This window comes from Pristiophorus japonicus, chromosome 4 (assembly GCF_044704955.1).
Source record: "Pristiophorus japonicus isolate sPriJap1 chromosome 4, sPriJap1.hap1, whole genome shotgun sequence".
Taxonomy (NCBI): domain Eukaryota; kingdom Metazoa; phylum Chordata; class Chondrichthyes; family Pristiophoridae; genus Pristiophorus; species Pristiophorus japonicus.
Window position 1 is genome coordinate 160352496 of NC_091980.1, and position 27509 is coordinate 160380004.

General features: G+C 44.1%; 1 protein-coding gene across 3 annotated transcripts in view; it reads right to left on the reverse strand.

Moving 5' to 3' along the window:
- Nucleotides 1–27509, reverse strand: part of vps39 (VPS39 subunit of HOPS complex) — a 126607-nt gene that overhangs the window by 98187 nt on the left and 911 nt on the right. The window lies entirely within an intron of this gene.

Genomic DNA, 27509 nt, shown 5'->3' on the forward strand with positions numbered 1-27509 from the left:
CTCCCCATTTAAATAACAATTTGCAATCTCTCCCCATTTAAATAACAATTTGCTTTTTTGTGTGAAAATTCCATAAAGGCACAACTTGACTACAAATCTAGCTAAAACACTTTGGTAGCACCTGCAATATTCAAAGGCAACTAGGGATGGACAATAAATGCTGGCCTTGCCACAGACATCCATATCCCGAGAATACATTTTTTTTTAAATGAGGCCGCTCAATTAACCATGAAAATGGGATCTTTCACAGGTGTCATTCATGGCATCAGTTTTACCACGCTCGCCATTTAGGAAGGGAATCTAAGCAACTGAAGACTTTACCACCAATGGTGTGGAGGGCGAGATGCACAAAATGCCAGTCATAGGAAGTAGATTGGATCAGCACGTTTATTCACACAAGATATATAAACGAACAGTACACAATTTTCAGTGAGAATATGTATTTCCCTATACTTCTTAGTATTGTATATGAAAACAAGAAAGACACAGCTTATTTCCTCTTTGAACGTGGGCCCTAAAACAGAAGACCACATCAAAGATTCAGTTGGTTCAGGCTTTGGGACATAAACTATCTTTGGGTGTTAGCTGCAAAACTGGAAACATTTACTGACAAAGATATAGAACAGCAGTGGGATACATTTAAAATGATCAATTGAGACCAGGAGAAATATATCCTACTAAAAAGCAAGAACAAACTAGCAAGTAACAACTTGCCATGGAAGAAGAAATAATAAGGGCCCAATCAGTTTCAGCTGTTTCATCAATGACCTTCCCTCCATCATAAGGTCAGAAGTGGGGATGTTTGCTGATGATTGCAGTGTTCAGTGCCATTCGCAACTCCTCAGATAATGAAGCTAGACCTGGACAACATTCAGGTTTGGGCTGATAAATGGCAGGTAACATTTGCACCATACAAGTGCCAGGCAATGACCATCTTCAACAAGTGAGAGTCCAACCACCGCCCCTTGACGTCAAACGGCATTACCATCAGCAAATCCCCAACTAAAACATCCTGGGGGGTCACCAATGACCAGAAACTTAACTGGACCAGCCACAAAAATACTGTGGCTACAAGAGCAGATCAGAGGCTGAGTATCCTGCAGCAAGTGTCTCATGTCCTGACTCCACAAAGCCTTTCCACCATCTACAAGGCACAAGTCAGGAGTGTGATGGAATACTCTCCACTTGTCTGGATGAGTGTAGCTCCAACTTTTATTTATATAGCGACTTTAACGTAATAAGTCCCAAGGCGCTTCACAGCAGTGTTAGAAGACAAAACAAATAAATTTGACACCAAGCCACAAGAAATTATGGCAGATGGCCAAAAGCTTGGTCAAAGAAGTAGGTTTTAACAAACATCTTAAAGGAGAAAAGAGAGGTAGAGAGGCGGAGAGGTTTAAGGAGGGAGTTCCAGAGTTTATGCCCAAGCAGCTGAAGGCACGGCCACCAATGGTTGAGCAGTTATAATCAGGGATGCTCAAGAGGGCAGAATTTGAGGAGTGCAGACATCTCGTGGGGTTGTAAGGCTGAAAGAAATTACAGAGATAGGGAGGGGCGAGACCATAGAGGGATTTGTAAACAAGGATGAGAATTTTGAAATCGAGGCGTTGCTTAACCGGGAGCCAATATAGGTCAACGAGCACAGCTGTGATGGGTGAGCGGACTTGGGGTGAGTTAGGACATTGCAGAGTTTTGGATGACCTCAAGTTTACGTAGGGTAGAATGTGGGAGGCCAGCCACGAGTTCGTTGGAGTAGTCAAGTCTAGATGCAACAAAGATATGGATGAGGGTTTCAGCAATAGATGAGCTGAGGCAAAGGTAGAGGTGGGCAATGTTACGGAGGTGAAAATAGGCGGCTTAAGTTATGCCGCAGATATGTGGCCAGAAGCTCATTTCAGGGTCAAATATGACACCTAGGTTGCGAACAATCTGGTTTAGCCTCAGATAGATGCTAGGGAGAGGGATGGAGTCAGTGGCCAGGGAATGCAGTTTGTGGCGGGGACCGAAAACAATGGCGTCGGTATTTTCCCAATATTTAATTGGAACAAAATTTCTGCTCATCCAGTACTGGATGTCAGACAAGCAATCTGTCAATTCAGAGACCATGGAAGGGTCGAGAGAAGTGGTGGAGAGGTAGAGCTGGGTGTCGTCAGCATACATGTGCAAACTGACTCCGTGTTTTTGGATGATATCACCAAGGGGCGGCATATAGATGAGAAATAGGAGGGGGCCAAGGATAGATCCTTGTGCGACACCAGAGGTAATGATGCAGGCAGGAGTGGGAACAGAAGCAGGAGATTTTCTGGCTATGTTTAAATAGATAAGAATGGAACCATGCGAGTGCAGTCTCACCCAGCAACAACTCAAGAAGCTCGACACCATCTAGGACAAAGCAGCCACTTGATCGGCATCCCGTCCACCACCTGAAACATTCACTCCCTCCACCACCGGCCCACCATGGTGCGGTGTGTACCATCTACAAGATGCACTGCAGCAACTAGTCAAGGCTTCAGCAGCACCTCCTGAATCCGTGACCTCTACCACCTAGAAGGACAAGGGCAGCAGATGCATGGGAACACCACCACCTCCAAGTTCCCCTCCAAGTCACACACCATCCGGACTTGAAAGTATATCACCTTTCCTTCATCGTCACTGGGTCAAAATCCTCGAACTCCTTCCCCAACAGCGCTGAGTGAGTACCTTCACCACAAGGACTGCAGCGGTTCAAGGCAATGGCTCACCACCACCTTCTCAAGGACAATTGAGGATGGCCAATAAATGCTGGTCTTGCCAGCGAGGCCCACATCCCATGAACAAATTTAAAAAAAAATAAGGCCAAAATTGAAACGAAAGAAAAGGGCATACACCAAGTACATAGACAACAAAGGAGGATGACAAAAGGCAATATGTAGAGGTTAGGAAAAAAGAGGAAGGCAGAGAAATTACAAAATTAAATTAATAGTAAACTATTCTACAGATACACAAATAACAAGAAAAATCAAGATAGGTATAGGGACACTAAAGGATACACACGATAAACTCACAGGTAAAACAGAAAAATGTCAGAAATATTAAATAATTATTTTGCCTCAGTATTTACCAAGGAGACTGACATAATGGGCATGATATTAGAAGTGATCAAAAAAATATAAAAACATTTATAATAGAAAGTGAGGATATATTTGATAAACTAATCAAACTTAGAAGATAAAACCCCTGGTCGACACATACTAAAAGAAGTTAGGAAAGAGAAAGCAGAGGTACTATTACATATATATAAAAATTCATTAGAAAAGGGAAGAGTGCCAGAGGACTGGTGGATAGCGAATGTAATTCCTATATTTAAAATCGGAGATAGAACAAGTCCAGGGAACGATAGGCCAACTAGCTTAACTGAGGTGGTAGGAAAGATAATGGAATCCTGAAATTAAAGATGTAATAGAAAAAAAATCTAGAAACTAAAAATATGAGTCACCACAGATTTCAAAAGAGAAGGTCATGCTTGACCAACCTTACTGAATTCTTTGAAGTAACATAAAAGGTAGACAAGAGTAATGCAGTAGGCGCAATATAGTTGGATTTTCAAAAGCCCTTCAATAAGGTACTGCATAGTAGACTCATGACTACGGTCAGAACACGTAGAGGCAGGGGACAAGTAGCAGAATGGATAGCGGGTTAGCTACAAAACAGAAAACAGAGATTAGGGGTTAAAGGTAGTTAATCAGACTGGCAAAAAGGAGCAAAGTCGAGGAAGGCAAACATTTTGAATGACTATTTTGTATCTGTCTATACTTCTGTAAACGATGCTGATGTTCCAGATGAGGGGTCCTTAGTATTGAATAGCATTATTGAAATAGATAGTAATAGAGATTAGGAAAGTTCAAAATTGATAGGGTTCCAGGTTCAGATGATATCCATCCAAGATGATTAAAGAGATGAGGCGGGTGCTCTGAGAGCTCGTACCTTCAATAGTTCAATAGAGTCAGGGATAGTTCCGTTAGACTGGAAGCTAGCTCATGTAGTTCCTATTTTCAAAAAAAGGGGATAAAATCAGAGCCAGGGAACTAGAGGCTTATCAGCCCGACATCTATTATCGGGAGGATGCTAGTAGGGATCATAAAAGATGCCCTTTATGATCACTGGGAAAGGGAAGGGGCCATTAGAAATTCATAACACGACTTCCAAAAAAATAGGTTGTGCCTAAAAAATTTGTTAAGAGTTTTATGAAGAAGTCACTAGGGTAGAAATCCAGTAAACAGTGTCTATCTAGACTTTCAGAAAGCCTTTGATAAAGCCTCTGAGAATGATGTGAATAGCACGTTTAGTGAATTGGTCTTACCACAGGTAAAGGGTCCACAGCCAGATAGGGAATGGAAGACCAACAGGAAGAGCAGTGCAGGGAAGGTAGTGCAGGGATCCCCTGCGGTCATCCCCCTGCAAAACAGATACACCACTTTGGGTACTGTTGAGGGGGATGACTCATCAGGGGAGAGCAGCAGCAGCCAAGTTCATGGCACCATGGCTGGCTCTGCTGCACAGGAGGGCAGAAAAAAAAGAGTGGGAGAGCAATAGTGATAGGGGATTCAATTGTAAGGGGAAAAGATAGGCGTTTCTGCGGCCGCAACAGAGACTCCAGGATGGCATGTTGCCTCCCTGGTGCAAGGGTCAAGGATGACTCGGAGCGGGTGCAGGACATTCTGAAAAGGGAGGGTGAACAGCCAGTTGTCGTGATGCATATAGGTACCAACGATATAGGTAAAGAAAACGGGATGAGGTCTTAGATGAATTTAGGGAATTAGGAGTTAAATTAAAAAGTAGGACCTCAAAAGTAGTAATCTCAGGATTGCTACCAGTGCCACGTGCTAGTCAGAGTAGAAATCGCAGGATAGCTCAGATGAATACGTGGCTTGAGAAATGGTGCAGGAGGGAAGGATTCAAATTCCTGGGACATTGGAACCGGTTCTGGGGGAAGTGGGACCAGTACAAACCGGACGGTCTGCACCTGGGCAGGATCGGAACCAAGGTCCTAGGGGGAGTGTTTGCTAGTGCTGTTGGGGAGGAGTTAAACTAATATGGCAGGGGGGTGGGAACTTATGCAGGGAGACAGAGGGAAATAGAAGGGGGGCAGAAGCAAAAGATAAGAAAGGAGAATAGTAAAAGCAGAGGGCAGAGAAACCCAAGTCAAAAAGCAAAAAGGGTCACATTACAGCAAGATTCAAAACAGGCAGTGTGTTAAAAAGACAAGCCTGAAGGCTCTGTGCCTCAATGCGAGGAGTATTCGGAATAAGGTGGATGAATTAACTGCGCAGATAGCAGTTAACGGATACGATGTGATTGGCATCGTGGAGACATGGCTTCAGGGTGACCAAGGCTGGAAACTCAACATCCAAGGGTATTCAGCATTTAGGAAGGATAGGCAGGAAGGAAAAGGAGGCGGGGTGGCGTTGCTGGTTAAAGAGGAAATTAATACAATTGTAAGGAAGGACATTAGCCTGGATGATGTGGAATCGGTATGGGTGGAGCTGCGGAATTCCAAAGGGCAGAAAACGCTAGTGGGAGTTGTCTATAGACCACCAAATAGTAGTAGTGAGGTTGGGGACAGCATCAACAAGAAATAAGGGATGTGTGCAATAAAGGTACAGCAGTAATCATGGGCGACTTTAATCTACATATAGATTGGGCTAACCTAACTGGTAGCAATGCGGTGGAGGAGGATTTCCTGGAGTGTATTAGGGATGGTTTTCAAGACCAATATGTCGAGGAACCAACCAGGGAGCTGACCATCCTAGACTGGGTGATGCGTAATGAGAAGGGACTAATTAGCAATCTTGTTGTGCGAGGCCCTTTGGGGAAGTGACCATAATATGTTAGAATTCTTTATTAAGATGGAGAGTGACAAAGTTAATTCGGAAACTAGGGTCTTGAATTGAAGGAAAGGTAACTTCGACGGTATGAGGTGTGAATTGGCTAGAATAGACTGGCAGAGGATACTTAAAGGGTTGACGGTGGATAAGCAATGGCAAACATTTAAAGGTCACATGGATGAACTTCAGCAATTGTACATCCCTGTCTGGAGTAAAAATAAAACTGGGAAGATGACTCAACCATGGCTAACAAGGGAAATTAAGGATAGTATTAAAACCAAGGAAGAGGCATATAAATTGGCTAGAAAAAGCAACAAACCTGAGGACTTGGAGAAATTTAGAATTCAACAGAGGAGGACTAAGGGTTTAATTAAGAAGGGGAAAATAGAGTACAAGAGGAAGCTTGCAGGGAACATAAAAACTGATTGCAAAAGCTTCTATAAATATGTGAAGAGAAAAAGATTAGTAAAGACAAACGTAGGTCCCTTGCAGTCGGATTCAGGTGAATTTATAATGGGAAACAAAGAAATGGCAGACCAATTGAACCAATACTTCGGTTCTGTCTTCACAAAGGAAGATACAAATAACCTTCCAAATGTACTAGGGGACAGTGGGTCTAGTGAGAATGAGGAACTGAAAGATATCCTTATTAGGAGGGAAATTGTGTTCGGAAAATTGATGGGATTAAAGGCCGATAAATCCCCGGGTCCTGATTGTCTGCATACTAGAGTACTTAAGGGAGTGGCCCTAGAAATAGTGGATGCATTGGCGATCATTTTCCATCAATCTATCGACTCTGGATCAGTTCCTATGGACTGGAGGGTAGCTAATGTAATGCCACTTTTTAAAAAAGGAGGGAAGAGAGAAAGCGGGTAATTATAGACCGGTTAGCCTGACATCAGTAGTGGGGAAAATGTTGGAATCAATCATTAAGGATGAAATAGCAGCCCATTTCGAAAGTAGTGACAGGATCTGACCGAGTCAGCATGGATTTATGAAAGGGAAATCATGCTCGACGAATCTTCTGGAATTTTTTGAGGATGTAACTCGTAGAGTGGACAAGGGAGAACCAGTGGATGTGATGTATTTGGACTTTTAAAAGGCTTTTGACAAGGTCCCGCACAAGAGATTAGTGTACAAAATCAAAGCGCATGGTATTGGGGGTAATGTACTGACGTGGATAGAGAACTGGTTGGCAGACAGGAAGCAGAGTCGGGATAAACGGATCCTTTTCAGAATGGCAGGCAGTTACTATTGGGGTGCCGCAGGGTTCAGTGCTGGGACCCCAGCTCTTTACAATATACATCAATGATTTGGATGAAGGAATAGAGTGTAATATCTCCAAGTTTGCAGATGACACTAAACTGGGTGGCGGTGTGAGCTGTGAGGAGGACGCTAAGAGGCTGCAGTATGGACAGATTAGGTGAGTGGGCAAATACATGGCAGATGCAGTATAATGTGGATAAATGTGAGGTTATCCATTTTGGGGGCAAAAACACGAAGGCAGAATATTATCTGAATGGCGGCAGACTAGAAAAAGGGGAGGTGCAGAGACCTGGGTGTCATGGTTCATCAGTCACTGAAAGTGGGCACGCAGGTACAGCAGGCGGTAAAGAAGGCAAATTGGCAGTTGGCGAGAGGCGGGAGCAGCGTCGGAGCGGCCTATAAAAGGCCCAGCGGGAGCTCGAGAGTCAGCGGCAGTTGCGGAGAGGTGGGAGCAGCGTCGGAGCGGCCTATCAAAGGCGTACCGGTGCAGCTACAGCGGGAGAGAAAGCAAAAAAGAAGTAGAAAGGAATCAAAAGGTGACGTCACAGCCAATGGGGTAAGTGATTGGCTGGTGATTGGTGAGTAGCTTTTCTTTTTCTTTTTATATCAGTAAGTAAACTGTAACATTGTTATTACCAATTTAAGGGTATCTAAGTGTTAAGGCATGGCAGGAGAGCTCGGTCACGTGATATGCTCCTCCTGTGCCATGTGGGAACTCAGGGACGCTTCCGGTGTCCCTGACGACTACGTGTGTAAGAAGTGTATCCACCTCCATCTCCTGATGGACCGCGTTGCGGAATTGGAGCTGAGGGTGGATTCACTCTGGAGCATCCACGATGCTGAGAATAACATAAGTGGCACGTGTAGTGAGTTGGTCTTACCGCATGAGAAGGATCCATAGCCAGCTGGGGAATGGAAGACCAGCAGGAAGAGTAGTACAAAGGAGGTAGTGCAGAGGTCCCATCTGGTCATCCCCCTGCAAAACAGATGCACTGTTTTGAGTGCTGTTGAGGGAGATGACTCATTTGGGAAGAGCAACAGCAGCCAAGTTCATGGCACCGTGGCTGGCTCTGTTGTACAGGAGGGCATAAAAAAAAGAGTGGGAGAGCGATAGTGATAGGGGATTCAATCATAAGGGGAATAGATAGGCGTTTCTGCGGCCGCAATCGAGACTCCAGGATGGTATGTTGCCTCCCTGGTGCAAGAGTCAAGGATGTCTCCGAGCGAGTGCAGGACATTCTGAAAAGGGAGGGAGAACAGCCAGTTGTCGTGGTGCACATTGGTACCAACGACATCGGTAAAAAAAGGGATAAGGTCCTACGAGACGAATTTAAGGAGCTAGGAGTTAAATTAAAAAGTAGGACCTCAAAAGTAGTAATCTCGGGATTGCTACCAGTGCCACGTGCTAGTCAGAGTAGGAATCGCAGGGTAGCACAGATGAATACGTGGCTTGAGCAGTGGTGCAGCAGGGAGGGATTCAAATTCGTGGGGCATTGGAACAGATTCTGGGGGAGGTGGGACCAGTACAAACCGGACGGTCTGCACTTGGGCAGGAACGGAACCAATATCCAAGGGGGAGTGTTTGCTAGTGCTGTTGGTGAGGAGTTAAACTAATATGGCAGGGGGATGGGAACCAATACAGGGAGACAGAGGGAAACAAAAAGGAGACAAAAACAAAAGACAGAAAAGAGATGAGTAAAAGTGGAGGGCAGAGAAACCAAAGGCAAGAAACAAAAAGGGCTGCAGGAGGGGTAAAAACTAAAAATCATGGTTTAAAAACTAGGATGAAAACACTCTACCTAAATGCACGCAGCATTAGAAATAAAGTAAATGAGTTGACAGCACAAATCATTACAAATGGGTATGATTTGGTGGCCATTACAGAAACATGGTTGCAAGGTGCCAAGACTGGGAATTAAACATACAGGGATATCTGACGATTCAGAAAGATAGGCAAGAAGGGAAAGGAGGTGGGGTAGCTCTGTTAATAAAGGATGATATCAGGGCAGTTGTGAGGGATGATATTGGCTCCAATGAACAAAATGTTGAATCATTGTGGGTGGAGATTAGAGATAGTAAGGGGAAAAAGTCACTGGTCGGCATAGTTTATAGGCCCCCAAATAATAACTTCATGGTGGGGCGGGCAATAATCAAGGGAATAATGGAGGCATGTGAAAAAGCAACGGCAGTAGTTATGAGGGATTTTAACCTACATATCGATTGGTCAAATCAAATCGCAGGGGGTAGCCTGGAGGAGGAATTCATAGAATGCATACGGGATTGTTTCTTAGAACAGTGTGTAACAGAGCCTACAAGGGAGCAAGCCATTTTGGATCTGGTCCTGTGTAACGAGACAGGAAAAATAAACGATCTCCTCGTAAAAGATCCTCTCGGAATGAGTGATCACAATATGGTTGAATTTGTAATAGATTGAGGATGAGGAAGTTGTGTCAGAAACGAGCGTACTATGCTTAAACAAAGGGGACTACAGTGGGATGAGGGCAGAGTTGGCTAAAGTAGACTGGAAACACAGACTAAACGGTGGCACAATTGAGGAACAGTGGAGGACTTTTAAGGAGCTCTTTCATAATGCGCAACAAAAATATATTCCAGTGAAAAAGAAGGGCGGCAAGAGAAGAGATAACCAGCCGTGGATAACCAAGGAAATAAAGGAAAGTATCAAATCAAAGACCAATGCGTATAAGGTGGCCAAGGTTAGTGGGAAACTAGAGGATTGGGAAAATTTTAAGCAACAGCAAAGAATGACTAAAAAAGCAATAAAGAAAGGGAAGATAGATTATGAAGGTAAACTTGCGCAAAACATAAAAACAGATAGTAAAAGCTTTTACAGATATATAAAACGGAAAAGAGTGACTAAAGTAAATGTTGGTCCCTTAGAAGATGAAAAAGGGGATTTAATAATGGGAAATGTGGAAATGGCTGAGACCTTAAACAATTATTTTGCTTCCATCTTCACAGTGGAAGACACAAAAACCATGCCAAAAATTGCTGGTCATAGGAACTTGGGAAGGGAGGACCTTGAGATGATCACCATCACTAGGGAGGTAGTGCTGGACAGACTAATGGGACTGAAGGTAGACAAGTCCCCTGGTCCTGATGAAATGCATCCCAGGGTATTAAGAGATGGCGGAAGTTATAGCAGATGCATTTGGTATAATCTACCAAAATTCTCTGGACTCTGGGGAGGTACCAGCGGATTGGAGAGCAGCTAATGTTACGCCTCTGTTTAAAAAAGGGGGCAGGCAAAAGGCAGGTAACTATAGGCCGGTTAGTTTAACATCTGTAGTGGGGAAAATGCTTGAAACTATTAAGGAAGAAATAGCGGGACATCTGGATAGGAATAGTGTAATCAAGCAGACGCAGCATGGATTCATGAAAGGGAAATCATGTTTAACTAACACTGGAATTCTTTGATATAACGAGCATGGTGGATAAAGGTGTACTGATGGATGTGGTGTATTTAGATTTCCAAAAGGCATTCGATAAGGTGCCACACAAAAGGTTACTGCAGAAGATAAAGGTACGCGGAGTCAGAGGAAATGTATTAGCATGGATAGAGATGTATTAGATGGCTGCCTAACAGAAAGCAGAGAGTCGGGATAAATGGGTCCTTTTCCGGTTAGAAATCAGTGGTTCGTGGTGTGCCACAGGGATCGGTACTGGGACCACAACTGTTTACAATATACATAGATGACCTGGAAGAGGGGACAGAGTGTAGTGCAACAAAATTTGCTGATGACACTAAGATTAGTGGGAAAGCGGGTTGTGTAGAGGACTCAGAGAGGCTGCAAGGAGATTTGGATAGGTTAAGCGAATGGGCTAAGGTTTGGCAGATGGAATACAATGTCGGAAAGTGTGAGGTCATCCACCTTGGGAAAAAAAACAGTAAAAGGGAATATTATTTGAATGGGGAGAAATTACAACATGCTGTGGTGCAGAGGGACCTGGGGGTCCTTGTGCATGAATCCCAAAAGGTTAGTTTGCAGGTGCAGCAGGTAATCAGGAAGGCAAATGGAATGTTGGCCTTCATTGCGAAAGGGATGGAGTACAAAAGCAGGGAGATGTTGCTGCAACTGTATAAGGTATTGGTAAGGCCGCACCTGGAGTACTGCGTGCAGTTTTGGTCACCTTACTTAAGGAAGGATATACTAGCTTTGGAAGGGGTACAGAGACGATTCACTAGGCTGATTCGAGAAATGAGGGGGTTACCTTATGATGATAGATTGAGTAGACTGGGTCTTTACTCGCTGGAGTTCAGAAGGATGAGGGGTGATCTTATAGAAACATTTAAAATCATGAAAGGGATAGACAAGATAGAGGCAGAGAGGTTGTTTCCATTGGTGGGGGAGACTAGAACTAGGGGGCACAGCCTCAAAATACGGAGGAGCCAATTTTAAACCGAGTTGAGAAAGAATTTCTTCTCCCAGAGGGTTGTGAATCTGTGGAATTCTCTGCCCAAGGAAGCAGTTGAGGCTGGCTCATTGAATGTTTTCAAGTCAAAGATAGATAGATTTTTAAGCAATAAGGGAATTAAGGGTTACGGGGAGAGGGCGGGTAAGTGGAGCTGAGTCCACGACCAGATCAGCCATGATCTTATTGAATGGCGGAGCAGGCTCGAGGGGCTAGATGGCCTACTCCTGTTCCTAATTCTTAAATTATATGTTGGCCTTCATAGCTAGGGGATTTGAATATAGAAGCAGGGAGGTCTTGCTGCTGTTGTACAAGGCCTTAGTGAGGCCTCACCTGGAATATTGTGTTCAGTTTTGGTCTCCTAGTATGAGGAAGGATGTTCTTGCTATTGAGGAAGTGCAGCGAAGGTTCCCCAGACTGATTCCAGGGATGGCTGGGCTGTCATATGAGGAGAGACTGGATCAACTGGGCCTTTATTCACTGTCGTTTAGAAGGATGAGAGGGGATCTCATAGAAACATATAAGATTCTGACGGGACTGGACAGGTTAGCTGCAGTAAGAATGTTCTTGATGTTGGGGAAGTCCAGGACCAGGGGACATAGTCTTAGGATAAGGGGTAGGCCATTTAGGACTGAGATGAGGAGAAACTTCTTCACTCAGAGTTGTTGACCTGTGGAATTCCCTGCTGCAGAGAGTTATTGATGCCAGTTCATTGGATATATTCAAGAGGGAGTTAGATATGGCCCTTACAGTTAAGGGGATCAAGGGGTATGGAGGGAAAGCAGGAAAAGGGTACTGAAGGAATGATCAGCCATGATCTTATTGAATGGTGGTACAGGCTCGAAGGGCCAAATGGCCTACTCCTGCACCTACTTTCGATGTACCTCACACTAGGTCACTGCACACGATAGAAGTGGTATCAGCAGAAATTTGAAACAATTAATTAGGAATTGGCTCCAATCCCACAGCCAAAAAGTTGTATTAACGGATGTGGCTCATCCTGGAGGCACGTTAATAGTGGTGTTCCGCAACCACCCCACCAACCCCTGGGATTGATCCTGGACTCGCTACTGTTCACGGTTTTTATTAATGACCTGAACAGCAGTGTTGGGAGTATGGTAAGTAAGTTTGCAGGTGACACCAAAATCTGTACAAGGGTTAAGACAGCAGAGGAGTACAATCACATCCAAAAAAAATTAGATGTGCTAGGGGAGTGGGCTACACATTGACAAATGGCATTTCATTTAGAGAAATGTAGTGCTGTGTATCTTGGTAGGGTCAATGCAGAATACATGTACAAATAGGGAACAATAAGTAAGGAAACAGGTTGAGAGAGAAAAAGATCTAGGTGTTATTGTACACAGATCACTGAAGGTTCACGACCAACACAGAGAATCTGCAGGTCCCATATGGCAGACTGGTCACGAAAGTGAAAGCCCATGGGATCCAAGGCAAAGTGGCAAGTTGGATCCACAATTGGCTCAGAGGCAGAACGCAAACAGTAATAGTTGATGGGTGTTTTTGTGACTGGAAGGTTGTTTCCAGTGGGGTTCCACAGGGCTCAGTACTGTGTCCCTTGCTTTTTGTGGTATACATCAATGATTTAGACTTATATATAGGGGGTATGATTAAGAAGTTTGCAGATGATACAAAAATTGGCTGGGTGGTTGATAATGAAGAAAGCTGTAGACTGCAGGAAGCTATCAATGAACTGGTTAGGTGGGCGGAACAGTGAAACATATTCAAGCCGGAGAAGTGAGAGGTAATGCATTGGGGGGGGGGGGCGCTAATAAGGCAAGGGAATACACATTAAATAGTAGGACACTGAAGTGTAGAGGAACAAAGGGACCTTGGAGTGCATGGCCACAGATCCCTGAAGTTGGCAGGCCAGGTAGATAAGGTGGTTAAGGAGGCATACGGAATACTGACAAAGTTCTGATGAAGCGTCGTCGACCAGAAACGTTAACTCTGCTTTTCTCTCCACAGATGCTGCCTGACCCACAGATTTTCAGCATTTTTTGTTTTAATATGGATTACTTGCCTTTATTAGCCAAGGCATAGAATACAAGAGTAGGGAGGTTATGCTTGAACTGTACAAAACACTAGTTAGGCTACAGCTAGAGTATTGCATGCAGCTCTGGTCACATTACAGGAAAAATGTGATTGCATTGGAGAGGGTACAGAGGATTTTACGAGGATGTTGCCTGGACTGGAGAATTTTAGCTATGAGGAAAGATTGGATCGGCTGGGGTTGTTTTCTTTTGAACAGAGGAGGCAGAGGGGAGACCTTATTGAGGTGTATAAAATTATGAGGGGCCTAGAATGGATAGGAAAGACCTATTGCCCTTAGCAGAGGGGTCAACAACCAGGGGGCATAGATTTAAAGTAATTGGCAGGAGGTTTAGAGCAGATTTGAGGGGAAATTTTTTCACCCAGAGGGTGGTGGGGCTATGGAGCTCACCGCCTGAAAGAGTGATAGAGGCAGAAACCCTCACCACTTTTAAAAAGTGCTTGGAAATGCACTTGAAGTGCCGTAACCTACAAGGCTATGGACCAAGAGCTGGAAAGTGGATAGCTCTTTGTCAGCTGACATGAACACGATGGGCAGCTTGGTCAGACTGCATCTGTGTCTAGTTTTGGTTCCCCCACATGGTGAATGATACAGCGGCCTTGGAAAAGGTCCAGAGGATAAGAACATAAGAAATAGGAGTAGGCCATATGGCCCCTCAAGCCTGCTCCGCCATTTAATACGATCATGGACTCAGGTCCACTTCCCTGCCCGCTCTCCATAACCCCTTATTCTCTTATCGTTTAAGAAACTGTCTGTTTCTATCTTAAATTTATTCAATGTCCCAGCTTCCACAGCTCGCAGGCAGCAAATTCCACAAATCCACAACCCTCAGAAGAAATTTCTCCTCATCTCAGTTTTAAATGGGTGGCCCCTTATTCCAACATTATGCCCTCTAGTTCTAGTCTCCCCTATTAGTGGAAACATCCTCTGCATCCACCTTGTCAAGCACCCTCAATCTTATACGTTTCGATAAGATCACCTCTCATTCTTCTGAACTCCAATGAGTAGAGGCCCAACCTACTCAACCTTTCCTCATAAGTCAACCTCCTCATCTCGGGAATCAACCTAGTGAACCTTCTCTGAACTGCCTCCAAAGCAAGTATATCCTTTCATAAGGATGATTCCTAACTTAAAGAAACTCAGCTATTCAGATAGGTTCAAGGACTTTGGTCTATTTACTTTAGAGCAGCATAGACTTAGAGGAGACCCGATAGCTTCTACAGGTATATAAAAAGGAAGAAAGTAGCTAAAGTAAACATTGGTCCCTTAGAGGATGAGACTGGGGAATTAATAATGGAGAACAGGGAAATGGCAGAGACTTTGAACAAATATTTTGCATCAGTCTTCATGGTAGAAAACACTAAAAGCATCCCAATAATTGATAATCAAGGGGCTACAGGGAGGGGGGAAAACTTAAAATAATCACTGTCATTGGAGAAAAATTACTAGGCAAACTAATGGCATTAAAGGTGGACAAGTCCCCTAGACCTGATGGCCTGCTTCCTAGGGTCTTAAAAGAAATAGCTGCCAATATAGTGGATGCATTGGTTGTAATTTACCAAAATTCCCTGGATTCTGTAGCGGTCCCAGCAGATTGGAAAACCTAATGTCCCGATTTAAGAAAGGAGGGAGACAGAAAGCAGGAAACTAGAGAGAAGTTAGCTTAATATATGTCATTGAGAAAATGTTGGAGTCCATTATTAAGGAAGTAGTAGAAAATCATAGTCAAGCAGAGTCAGCATGGTTTTATGAAAGGGAAATCATGTTTGACAAATTTGCTGGAGATCTTTGAGGCTGTAACGAGCAGGGTGGATAAAGGGGAACCAGTAGATGTCATGTATTTGGATTTCCAGAAGGCATTCGATAAGGTGCCACATAAAAGATTACTGCATCAGATAAGAGCTCATGGGATTGGGGGTAATACATTAGCATGGATAGAGGATTGGCTAACTAACAGAAAAGAGAGTCGGGATAAATGGATAATTTTCAGGTTGGTACACTAACTAGTGGAGTGCCACAGGGATCAGTGCTGGGGTCTCAACTATTTACAATCTATATTAATGACTTGGATGAAGGGACCGAGTGTAATGTAGCCAAATTTATTGACGATACAAAGATAGGTGGGAAAGCAAGTTGTGAGGAGGACGCAAAGAATCTGCAAAAGGATATCAACAGGCTAAGTGAGTGGGCAAACATTTGGCAGATGGAGTATAATGTTGGAAAATGTGAGGTTATCCACATTGGTAGGAAAAATAAAAAAGCTAATTATTATTTAAATGGGGAGAGATTACAAAATGCTGAGGTACAGGGGGATCTGGGGGTCCTTGTGCATGAAACTCAAAGTTAGCATGCAGGTACAGCAAGTAATTAGCAAGTAAATGGAATGGTGGCCTTTATTGCAAGGGGGATGGAATATAAAAGTAGGGAAGTCCTGCTACAACAGTACAGGGTATTGGTGAGACCACACCTAGAATACTGCGTACAGTTTTGGTCTCCTTATTTAAGGAGGGATATACTTGCATTGGAGACAGTTCAGAGAAGGTTCACGAGGTTGATTCCTGAGATGAAGGGGTTGTCCTATGAAGAAAGGTTGAGCAGGTTGGGCCTATACTCATTGGAGTTTAGAAGAATGAGAGGTGATCTTACTGAAACGTATAAGATTCTGAGGGGGCTTGACAGGGTAGATGTAGAGAGGATGTTCTCTCTCATGGGTGAATCTAGAATTAGGGGGCATAGTTTCAGAATAAGGGGTCGCCCATTTAAAATGGAAACGAGGAGGATTTTCTTCTCTCAGAGGGTCGTGAAGAGCCCCAGCGAGCTGTGGAGGCTGGGTCATTGAATATATTTAAGGCGGAGATGGACAGATTTTGAATGATAAGGGAGTGAAGGATTATGGGGAGCAGGCAGGGAAGTGGAGCTGAGGCCAAGATCAGATCCGCCATGATCTTATTGAATGGCGGAACAGGCTCAAGGAGCCAAATGGCTTACTCCTGCTCCTATCTCTTATGTTCTTACAGAAGTCTATAAATAATTAAAGGGCTGGATAGCATCCCTATTGACAGATTATTCCAGTTTAACAGACTGCGAAGAACCAGGAGACATGATTTTAAACTGTGCAAGAGTAGGATTAGACTGGATGTTGGGCTGCTTTTTCCCCCCGAGAGAATTGAGCGTCTATGGAATACATTGTTGGCTGCTGCTGACTGCCTGCAAGAGGGAACTGGATCAGTTCCTGACTGGGGTAGAGTTCACTTCACAACAACAACCTGCAGTTACATACACCTTTAACACGATAAACATCCCGAGGAGCTTCGCTATCAAACAAAACTTGACACTGAGCCACACAGGAGGTATTGGGACATGCTGGACAAAAATTTAGGTTTTAAGGAGTATCTTGAAGGAGAGAAAAAGAGAGGGCAGAGAGGTTTAGGGGTAGAATTCCAGAGCTTAGGGCCAAAGATGCTGAAGGCACAGCCTCCATTGGTGGGGCAATTGAAATCAGGGTTGCTCAAGAGGCCAGCATTGGAGTGCAGAGATCTCAAAGGGTTGTAGGGCTGGAGGAGGTTAGAGGGGTGAGGCCATGGAGGAATTTGAAAACAAGGATGAAAATTTTAAAATTGAGGCTTTGCATAATAAAACATAAGAATTAGGAACAGGAGTAGGCCACCTAGCCCCTCGAGCCTGATCAGCCATTCAAAAAGATCATGGCTGATCTGGCCGTGGACTCAGCTCCACTTACCCGCCCGCTCCCCATAACCCTTAATTCCCTTATTGGTTAAAAATCTATCTATCTGTAATTTGAATACATTCAATGAGCTAGCCTCAACTGCTTCCTTGGGCAGTGAATTCCACAGATTCAGAACGCTCTGGGAGAAGAAATTCCTTCTCAACTTGGTTTTAAATTGGCTCCCCCGTATTTTGAGGCTGTGCCCCCTAGTTCTAGTCTCCCCGACCAGTGGAAACAACCTCTCTGCCTCTATCTTGTCTATCCCTTTCATTATTTTAAATGTTTCGATAAGATCACCGCTCATCCTTCTGAACTCCAGCGAGTAAAGACCCAGTCTACTCAATCTATCATCATAAGGTAACCCCCTCATCTCCGGAATCAGCCTAGTGAATCGTCTCCGTACCCCCTCCAAGGCTAGTATATCCTTCCTTAAGTAAGGTGACCAAAACTGCACGCAGTACTCCAGGTGCGGCCTCACCAATACCCTGTACGGTTGCAGTAGGACCTCCCTGCTTTTGTACTCCATCCCATTCGCCTTCCTGATTACCTGCTGCACCTGCAAACTAACTTTTTGGGATTCATGCACAAGAGTTTCATGCACAAGGACCCCCAGGTCCCTCTGCACTTCAGCATGTTCTAATTTCTCCCCATTCAAATAATATTCCCTTTTACTGTTTTTTTCCCCCCCCCCCCCCCCCCAAGGTGAATGACCTCACATTTTCCGACATTGTATTCCATCTGCCAAACCTTAGCCCATTCGCTTAACCTATCTAAATCTCTTTGCAGCCTCTGTGTCCTCTACACAACCTGCTTTCCCACTAATCTTTGTGTCATCTGCAAATTTTGTTACACTACACTCTGTCCCCTCTTCCAGGTCATCTATGTATAATGTAAACAGTTGTGGTCCCAGCACCGATCCCTGTGGCACACCACTAACACACCGATTTCCAACCCGAAAAGGACCCATTTATCCCGACTCTCTGCTTTCTGTTAGCAAGCCAATTCTCGATCCATGCTAATACATTTCCTCGGACTCCGCGTACCTTTATCTTCTGCAGTAACCTTTTGTGTGGCACCTTATCGAATGCCTTTTGGAAATCTAAATACACCACATCCATCGGTACACTTCTATCCACCATGCTCGTTATATCCTCAAAGGATTCCAGTAAACTAGTTAAACATGATTTCCCCTTCATGAATCCATGCTGCGTCTGCTTGATTGCACTATTCCTATCTAGATGTCCCACTATTTCTTCCTTAATGATAGCTTCAAGCATTTTCCCCACTACAGATGTTAAACTAACCGGCCTATAGTTACCTGCCTTTTGTCTGTCCCCTTTTTTAAACAGTGGCGTTACATTAGCTGCTTTCCAATCCGCTGGTACCTCCCCAGAGTCCAGAGAATTTTGGTAGATTATAACGAATGCATCTGCTTTAACTTCCGCCATCTCTTTTAATACCCTGGGATGCATTTCATCAGGACCAGGTGACTTGTCTACCTTGAGATCCATTAGCCTGTCCAGCACTACCCCCCTTAGTGATAGTGATTGCCTCAAGGTCCTCAATTCCCACATTCCCGTGACCAGCAATGTTTGGCATGGTTTTTGTGTCTTCCATTGTGAAGACTGAAGCAAAATAATTGTTTAAGGTCTCAGCCATTTCCACATTTCCCATTATTAAATCCCCCTAAATCTCATCTTCTAAGGGACCAACATTTACTTTAGTCACTCTCTTCCGTTTTATATATCGGTAAAAGCTTTTACTATCTGTTTTTATGTTTTGCACAAGTTTACTTTCGTAATCTATCTTTCCTTTCTTTATTGCTTCCTTAGTCATTCTTTGCTGTCGTTTAAAATTTTCCCAATCTTCTAGTTTCCCACTAACCTTGGCCACCTTATACGCATCGGTTTTTAATTTGATACTCTCCTTTATTTCCTTGGTTATCCACAGCTAGTTATCCCTTCTGTTACCGCCCTTCTTTTTCACTGGAATATATTTTTGTTGAGCATTATGAAAGAGCTCCTTAAAAGTCCTCCACTGTTCCTCAATTGTGCCACCGTTTAGTCTGTGTTCCCAGTCTACTTTAGCTAACTTTGCCTTCATCCCACTGCAGTTCCCTTTGTTTAAGCATAGTACGCTCGTTTGAGACATTACTTCCTCACCCTCAATCTGTATTACAAATTCAACCATACTGTGATCACTCATTCCGAGAGGATCTTTTACTAGATCGTTTATTATTCCTGTCTCATTACACAGGACCAGATCTAAGATAGCTTGCTCCCTTGTAGGTTCTGCCGGACTGGAAGCCAATGCAGGTCAGCAAGCACATGGTGATGGATGAGCTGGACTTGGTGCGAGTTAGGATATGGGCAGCAGAGTTTTAGATGAGCTCAAGTTTCTGTAGGGTGGAAGTAGGGAGGCCAGCCAGCAGAGCATTGGAATAGTTAAGTCTAGAGGCTAACAAAAGCATAGATGAGTGTGTCAGCAGATGAGCTGAGGTGGGGGTGAAGTTGGGTGATGGAGCAGGTATGTGGTCAGAATCTCATCTTGGGGTCAAATATGACACCAAGGTTGCGAGTGATTTGGTTCAACCCAAGACAGTTGGCAGAGAGAGGGACAGAGTCAGTGGCCCGGGAACAGAGCTTGTGGCAAGGACTGAAAACAATGGCTTCAGTCTTTCCAATATTTATTTGGAGAAAGTTTCTGCTCATCTTGGATGTCGGACAAACAGTGTGACAAATCAGAGACAAGAGATCGAGAGAGATGCTGCTGATGTAGAGCTGGGAGTCGTCAGCATGTATGTGGAATCTGACGCTGTGTTTCTGAATGATGTTGCTGAGAGGCAGCGTGTAGTAGATGAGAAATAGGAGGGGGCCAAGAATAGATCCTTGGGGGACTCAAGGCAACATTGCAGGAGTGGGAACAGAATCATTGCAGGTGATTCCCTGGCTGACTGGATAGATAAGAATGGAACCAGGGGAGCGTATTCCCACCCAGCTGGACGAGGGAAGAGAGACATCATATAGAAGGCAATTGTCTTTATAGGTAACATTTGGTCCATGTGCCTGGACTGGTTTTAATCGTCTGAGGGAGTCAGGGGGATTTTTAGAGTATTTTTTACCTTATTGGCCCTGCATCTTTTTCTTTTTTTTAACCTGTCCCAGGAGATTACAGGGCTACAGGTATGGATTCTATAGATATGTAAAGACAAAAAGGTTAGTAAAGACAAACGTAGGTCCCCTGCAGTCAGAATCAGGGGAAGTCATAACAGGGAACAAAGAAATGGCAGACCAATTGAACAAGTACTTTGGTTCGGTATTCACTAAGGGGGACACAAACAACCATCCGGATATAAAAGGGGTCAGAGGGTCTGGTAAGAAGGAGGAACTGAGGAAAATCCTTATTAGTCGGGAAATTGTGTTGGGAAATTGATGGGATTGAAGGCTGATAAATCCCCAGGGCCTGATGATCTGCATCCCAGAGTACTTAAGGAGGTGGCCTTGGAAATAGCGGATGCATTGGCAGTCATTTTCCAACATTCCATAGACTCTGGATCAGTTCCTATGGAGTGGAGAGTAGCCAATGTAACCCCACTTTTTAAAAAAGGAGGGAGAGAAAACAGGGAATTATAGACCAGTCAGCCTGACATCGGTAGTGGGTAAAATGATGGAATCAATTATTAAGGATGTCACAGCAGCGCATTTGGAAAGAGGTAACATGATGGGTCCAAGTCAGCATGGATTTGTGACAAGGAAATCATGCTTGACAAATCTTCTGGAATTTTTTGAGGATGTTTCCAGTAGAGTGGACAAGGAAGAACCAGTTGATGTGGTATATTTGGACTTTCAGAAGGCTTTTAACAAGATCCCACACAAGAGATTAATGTGCAAAGTTAAAGCACATGGGATTGGGGATAGTGCGCTGACATGGATTGAGAACTGGTTGTCAGACAGGAAGCAAAGAGTAGGAGTAAATGGGTACTTTTCAGAATGGCAGGCAGTGACTAGTGGGGTACCGCAAGGTTCTGTGCTGGGGCCCCAGCTGTTTACATTGTACATTAATAATTTAGATGAGGGGATTAAATGTAGTATCTCCAAATTTGCAGATGACACTAAGTTGGGTGGCAGTGGGAGCTGCGAGGAGGATGCTATGAGGCTGCAGAGTGACTTGGATAGGTTAGGTGAGTGGGCAAATGCATGGCAGATGAAGTATAATGTGGATAAATGTGAGGTTATCCACTTTGGTGGTAAACACAGAGAGACAGACTATTATCTGAATGGTGACAGATTAGGAAAAGGGGAGGTGCAACGAGACCTGGGTGTCATGGTACATCAGTCATTGAAGGTTGGCATGCAGGTACAGCAGGCGGTTAAGAAAGCAAATGGCATGTTGGCCTTCATAGCGAGGGGATTGGAGTACAGGGGCAGGGAGGTGTTACTACAGTTGTACAGGGCCTTGGTGAGGCCACACCTGGAGTATTGTGTACAGTTTTGGTCTCCTAACTTGAGGAAGGACATTCTTGCTATTGAGGGAGTGCAGCGAAGGTTCACCAGACTGATTCCCGGGATGGCGGGACTGACATATCAAGAAAGACTGGATCAACTGGGCTTGTATTCACAGTTCAGAAGAATGAGAGGGGATCTCATAGAAACGTTTAAAATTCTGACGGGTTTAGGCAGGTTAGATGCAGGAAGAATGTCCCCAATGTTGGGGAAGTCCAGAACCAGGAGTCACAGCCTAAGGATAAGGGGTAAGCCATTTAAGACCGAGATGAGGAGAAACTTCTTCACCCAGAGAGTGGTGAACCTGTGGAATTCTCTACCACAGAAAGTTGTTGAGGCCAATTCACTAAATATATTCAAATAGGAGTTAGATGTAGGGGGATCAAGGGGTATGGCGAGAAAGCAGGAATGGGGTACTGAAATTGCATGTTCAGCCATGAACTCATTGAATGGCGGTGCAGGCTCGAAGGGCCGAATGGCCTACTCCTGCACCTATTTTCTATGTTCCTATGGATGTGAGGTTTGTGGGGAGGTGGGTGGAAGAGAAGAATATTTTAGCCGTGATGCTCTGGCCATCACAGCGTGGGGCAGGTTGGATGGACCAGCTGGTCTTTTCCTGCCCGTAAATTTTGTATGTCCGTGCGACACACGCGCGTACACACAATACAAGTGAGGAAGTACTGTATCAGTGGAATGAGCTGTATTCTGCTTAAAAGAACAGTAAATAGCTGAATTGATTTTTACATCAGACGACAGGAAGAAATAAATAAGAATATTGGGCCCAAGTTTCCACAGGATAAAAAACCGGCGCCGCTCCAAGCTGGGCGCCCGTTTTTTGCGCCTAAAACGGCGGCAGAAAAAAAACGCGCTAGAAAAAAAACGCGCTATTCTCGAGCGCTTTGCAGCTCCTTGTCTGTTTGGCATGGCGCCCAGGGGGGCGGAGCCTACACTCGCGCCAATTTTGTAAGTGGGAGGGGGCGGGTACTATTTAAATTCGTTTTTTTCCTGCCGGCAACGCTGCGCGTGCGCGTTGGAGCGTTCGCGCACGCGCAGTGTGAAAGAAACATTGGCACTCGGCCATTTTTGTAGTCTTTGTAGCTTTTTAATTTTTGAACATTTTTTAATAAAAGCACATTGCCATCAGCACATCAGCACTGAGGCTACCCTTCTCACTGTCTCCTTCTCCTCCCCACCCTCCACGGCAACAAACGACGCTTTCCTCCCCCTCCCTCCCCTCCACGGCAACAAACAGCGGTCTCCTCCCCCTCCCTCCCCCCCACGGCAACAAACCGCTGTCTCCTTCCCCTCCACGGCAACAAACCGCTGTCTCCTTCCCCTCCCTCCCCTCCGTGGCGGCAACAAACCGCTGTCTCCTTCCCCTCCCCTCCACGGCAACAAACCGCTGTCTCCTTCCCCTCCACGGCAACAAACGGCGGTTTCCTCCCCCTCCCTCCCCTCCGCAGCAGCAACAAACCGCTGTCTCCTTCCCCTCTGCGGTGGCAACAAACCGCTGTCTCCTTCCCCTCCCTCCCCTCCGCGGCAACAAACGGCGGTTTCCTCCCCCTCCCTCCCCTCCACGGCGGCAACAAACCGCTGTCTCCTTCCCCACCCCCTGCGGGAACGAACGATGGCTGAAGCACTTTCACACAGGTAGGAAGATGGTTTATTTAATCTTTTCTTTGCTTATGTTTATTCAGGTTGGATTTATTTGTATAATATTTATAGAAGTATAAATAAGGATTGATTGTAGAATTTAATGACTTCCCTTCCCCCTCCCCCCACCCCACCTCATTCTGGATGCCTAATTTGTAACCTGCGCCTGATTTTTTGATGTGTAGAACAGGTTTTTTCAGTTCTACAAAAATCTTCACTTGCTCCATTCTACTTTAGTTTGGAGTACCTTTTCACTGTGAAAACTTTGAAATCAAGCGTCAGTGGCCGGACACGCCCCCTTTTGAAGAAAAAATTCTGTTCCAAAGTAGAACTGTTCTACCTGACTAGAACTGCAGAAAAAAAAATGTGGAGAATTGCGATTTCTAAGATAGTCCGTTCTCCACCAGTTGCTCCTAAAAATCAGGCGCAAATCATGTGGAAACTTGGGCCCATTATGTTGTTAAAATAAATGTCACTCCTTGAACCCCAACTATAGTTCAATTTTTTTTTTTTAAAAACAGGTTTAAGTATCAGGATCACAATCCAAGATAGTGAGGGACCTCCACTCCTCATAACAACTTCCTCAAAATAAATCTGTAAGATACATTAACAAAGCAGGCTTTTCCCGCCAGAAGTTCCGCCATGACAAATCTCCCCAAAGCTGGAGATTGACCAAGAGAGGAGAAATAAGAAAAAGCTTTAATTTAAATAGTTAGCATCTTTAACATCCTCCATACATTTCAAACTTCTTCAATTCATTGCCTGTGAAGTCTAGACACTGTTGTTATGCTGCTACAGGGTATGTCAGCTGTGGCTCAGTGGGTAGTACTCTTGCCTGAGTCAGAAGGTTGTGGGCTCAAGTCCCACTACAGGGACTTGAGCACAAAAAAATCTTGGCTGACATTCCAGTGCAGTGCTGAGAGAGCGTTGCACTGTCGGAGGTACCGTCTTTTAAATGAGACGTTAAACCGAGGTACCATCTGCTCTCCCAAGTGGATGGAAAAGATTCTATGGCACAATTACGAGCAGGGGAGTTATCCCCGGTGTCATGGCCAATACTTATCCCTCAATCAACATCACAAAAACAGATGATCTGGTCATTATCATATCGCTGTTTGTGGGAGCTTGCTTGTGCGCAAATTGGCTGCCGCGTTTTCCACATTGTAACAGTGACTACGCTCCAAAAGTACTTCACTCTAAAGCGCTTTGAGATGTTCGGTGGTCGTGAAAGGATGCTATATAAATCCAAGTCTTTCTTTTTTTTCTGGTATCTAATCTACACACAGCAAGGTCCTGGAGTAAATGAAATAAATGGCCAGTTAATCTATTAGTGGTGTTGATTGAGGGATACAATTTGCTCAGGATACTGGGAGAAATCCTCTGCTCTTTTTCAAATAGTATCATGATTTTGTACCTGTCGACTAGTTTTAATGATTTCTATACAGGGACCCATAAATCTCTTGTCCTCCACAGTTCCCAGTGAACACATTTGACAGTGCCTCGGTTAAATGTCTCATCTGAATGACAGCATAGCAGTTCCGACAACTCTACACGCAGGGCATTTCAGTGACGTATCGGCCTCTATAATGTGCTCAAGTCCTGGAGATGGGCTTGAACCCCTGACCTTCTGACTCAGGTAGGCGACAGTGCTATGACTGAGCTAACATACTTCTGCAACTTTTCATTTTTGCAGACTTTTGACAGGGAAGCTGTATCTGCACTGCACCCCCTACCACGGTCAATGTATCCTTCCTGAAGTGCAGTGCCCAGAACGGAACTCCAGATGTGGTCTAACCAAAGTTTTATATAACTGTAGCATAATTTCTACTCCTTTGTATTCCAGCCCTCAAGATAAAGGCTAACATTCTATTAGACTTGTTTTTGTATCTGTCCACTAGTTTTTAGTGATTTCTGTACAGGGACCCTTTAAATCTCTTGCCCTCCACAGTTCCCAGCTTCTTACCATTTAGGAACTACTCTGATCAATCATAAGACCAAAGTGGATGACCTCGCACTTCTCCACATTGAACTCCTTGCCATAGTTTTTCCCACTTAATCTATCAATGTCCCTTTGCAACTTTCTGCACCCATCTACCAAACTATTTACTGTGCCACCTAACTTCGTATCATCAAATTTGGATATACAACTCTGTTCCTTCATCTTGGGCTCACCTGTGATGCTGCCACAATCAGCCTTTTGACACTCACTGTCTAGGCTGACACACTAGTACTGGTCACTTGGGCAAGATAATGGAAGGCAACTGGCACCCCGACCAGACTCCAAAAAAGAATCACTGTCTTCAGCAGAATGGGTTGGGAAGAGAGAAAAAAGACAAAAAAAAAATACTCCCCATGAAGCAACATTGACATTTTAACATTTCAAATCAATAATCAAACCATTATTCCTCCCACATTTCACACCTCTGCCTGTCTCAGTCTACCTTCAGGGTCTGAATCAGATTCTCTAAATCCATGCTACCTAACATGCACTAAACAGTCCGAAAACAAAAAAGGTCTAAACAATGCCAAATAGCTACTTCGTCCAGCCACAAAACAATTGTCAAGCAAAGTAACAATCTAACATAGCAAATACTCCCCTATTAGAAAGATCTGGATTTATATAGCACCTTTCACATCCACCGAACATCTCAAAGAGCTTTACAGAGGGGAAATACACACTCGCAGAGCCCATAATCTGCCTCTAAAATAATAGTTTTGACAGGCACTAACCATGGAGCAAATAATCTGAAAAAAATTCCCACTGGACTTGCTTGAATCTAGTTCTCAAAGGATATGAACAAACGAAGTTACTTTCTAATACTTGGAAAAATTGTATTTTTAAAAAACATAAAAGTGCTCTTTGTGTAGTAAGTGCATACAAAGTAACACTCCTATTTTCAAAAAAGTTAGTCATGTACCATACATAGAATTCAGTACTAGGGAGTGAAATGTACATGGAAAATATTTTATTAAATTAATACCACTTATCACATCAAGCCTATTAGTTTACTTATATCTGGAGACTGAGTCATGGGGTTTGATCCTATGGCAATATTCAAGGATGAACAAAGACATTCTCATGACCAACAGGTATCCCTCACTCAATACCTCAATTAATTGATTATTCATCTCATTGCTTTATGTGGAATCTTGCTGTGCACAAATTGCTGACCACATTTGCCAGCAAAATACTTGAAAGATTTACTGGCTTTGAAACTCTTTGGGATGTCCTGACGATATGAAAGTACTCAACAGGTTTTTAGAACAAACAGTCAGGCAAGGTATTCCGAGACAAAAACATCAGAGGTGATCTAATCAGATGCTAGGGACAAGCTTTGACGTGCCAAATGGCCTTTTTCATATCGTAGACTGTTCTTATAAAATCAGGAGAGATTGAAAGCATCACGCTTTGAGACTTTACTGCATAGTTAGATCAGCTGTTAAATTAAGGGTCTGTCTACCTGCTCCAGTGAACATTAAGGATCCTATGGCACTATCTGAAGAGGGGTTTGGAGTTCGGAGTGTCCGAGCCATCACTCAACAAGCACCAAAATACTGGTCAATTGGTCATTAGTCCCAATGCTATGTGTGGAATGTTGCTTTATTTATCTATGTAAATGTTACTTCACCTCAAAATAACTTGCTATATGAGGTGTTTGACTATCAATAAAAAGTCTTTCTGCTAGAGTACAACATACTTGCGGGGCTGATGCAGAGGTTTAGGTTGATGCTTTCAGTCTTTCCTCACAGCCTGCAAATATTGTGGCATGGGAGAGACCATGTAAAGTTAAATGTTTTACAAATGGCGAAGAAATAAACACACACCTCTAAGAGATGAAAAATATTAAATGACCAGGAAAAAAGGGAAAAGCAGGCCAAATGCTCTTGCATTATTCAGCATCACATTAGTGTGAGTTGTGACTCGGAGTAGGTAGCACACTCGCCTGAGTCATAAGGTTGTGGATGTAGGGATAAATCTAGGCCAACACTGTAGT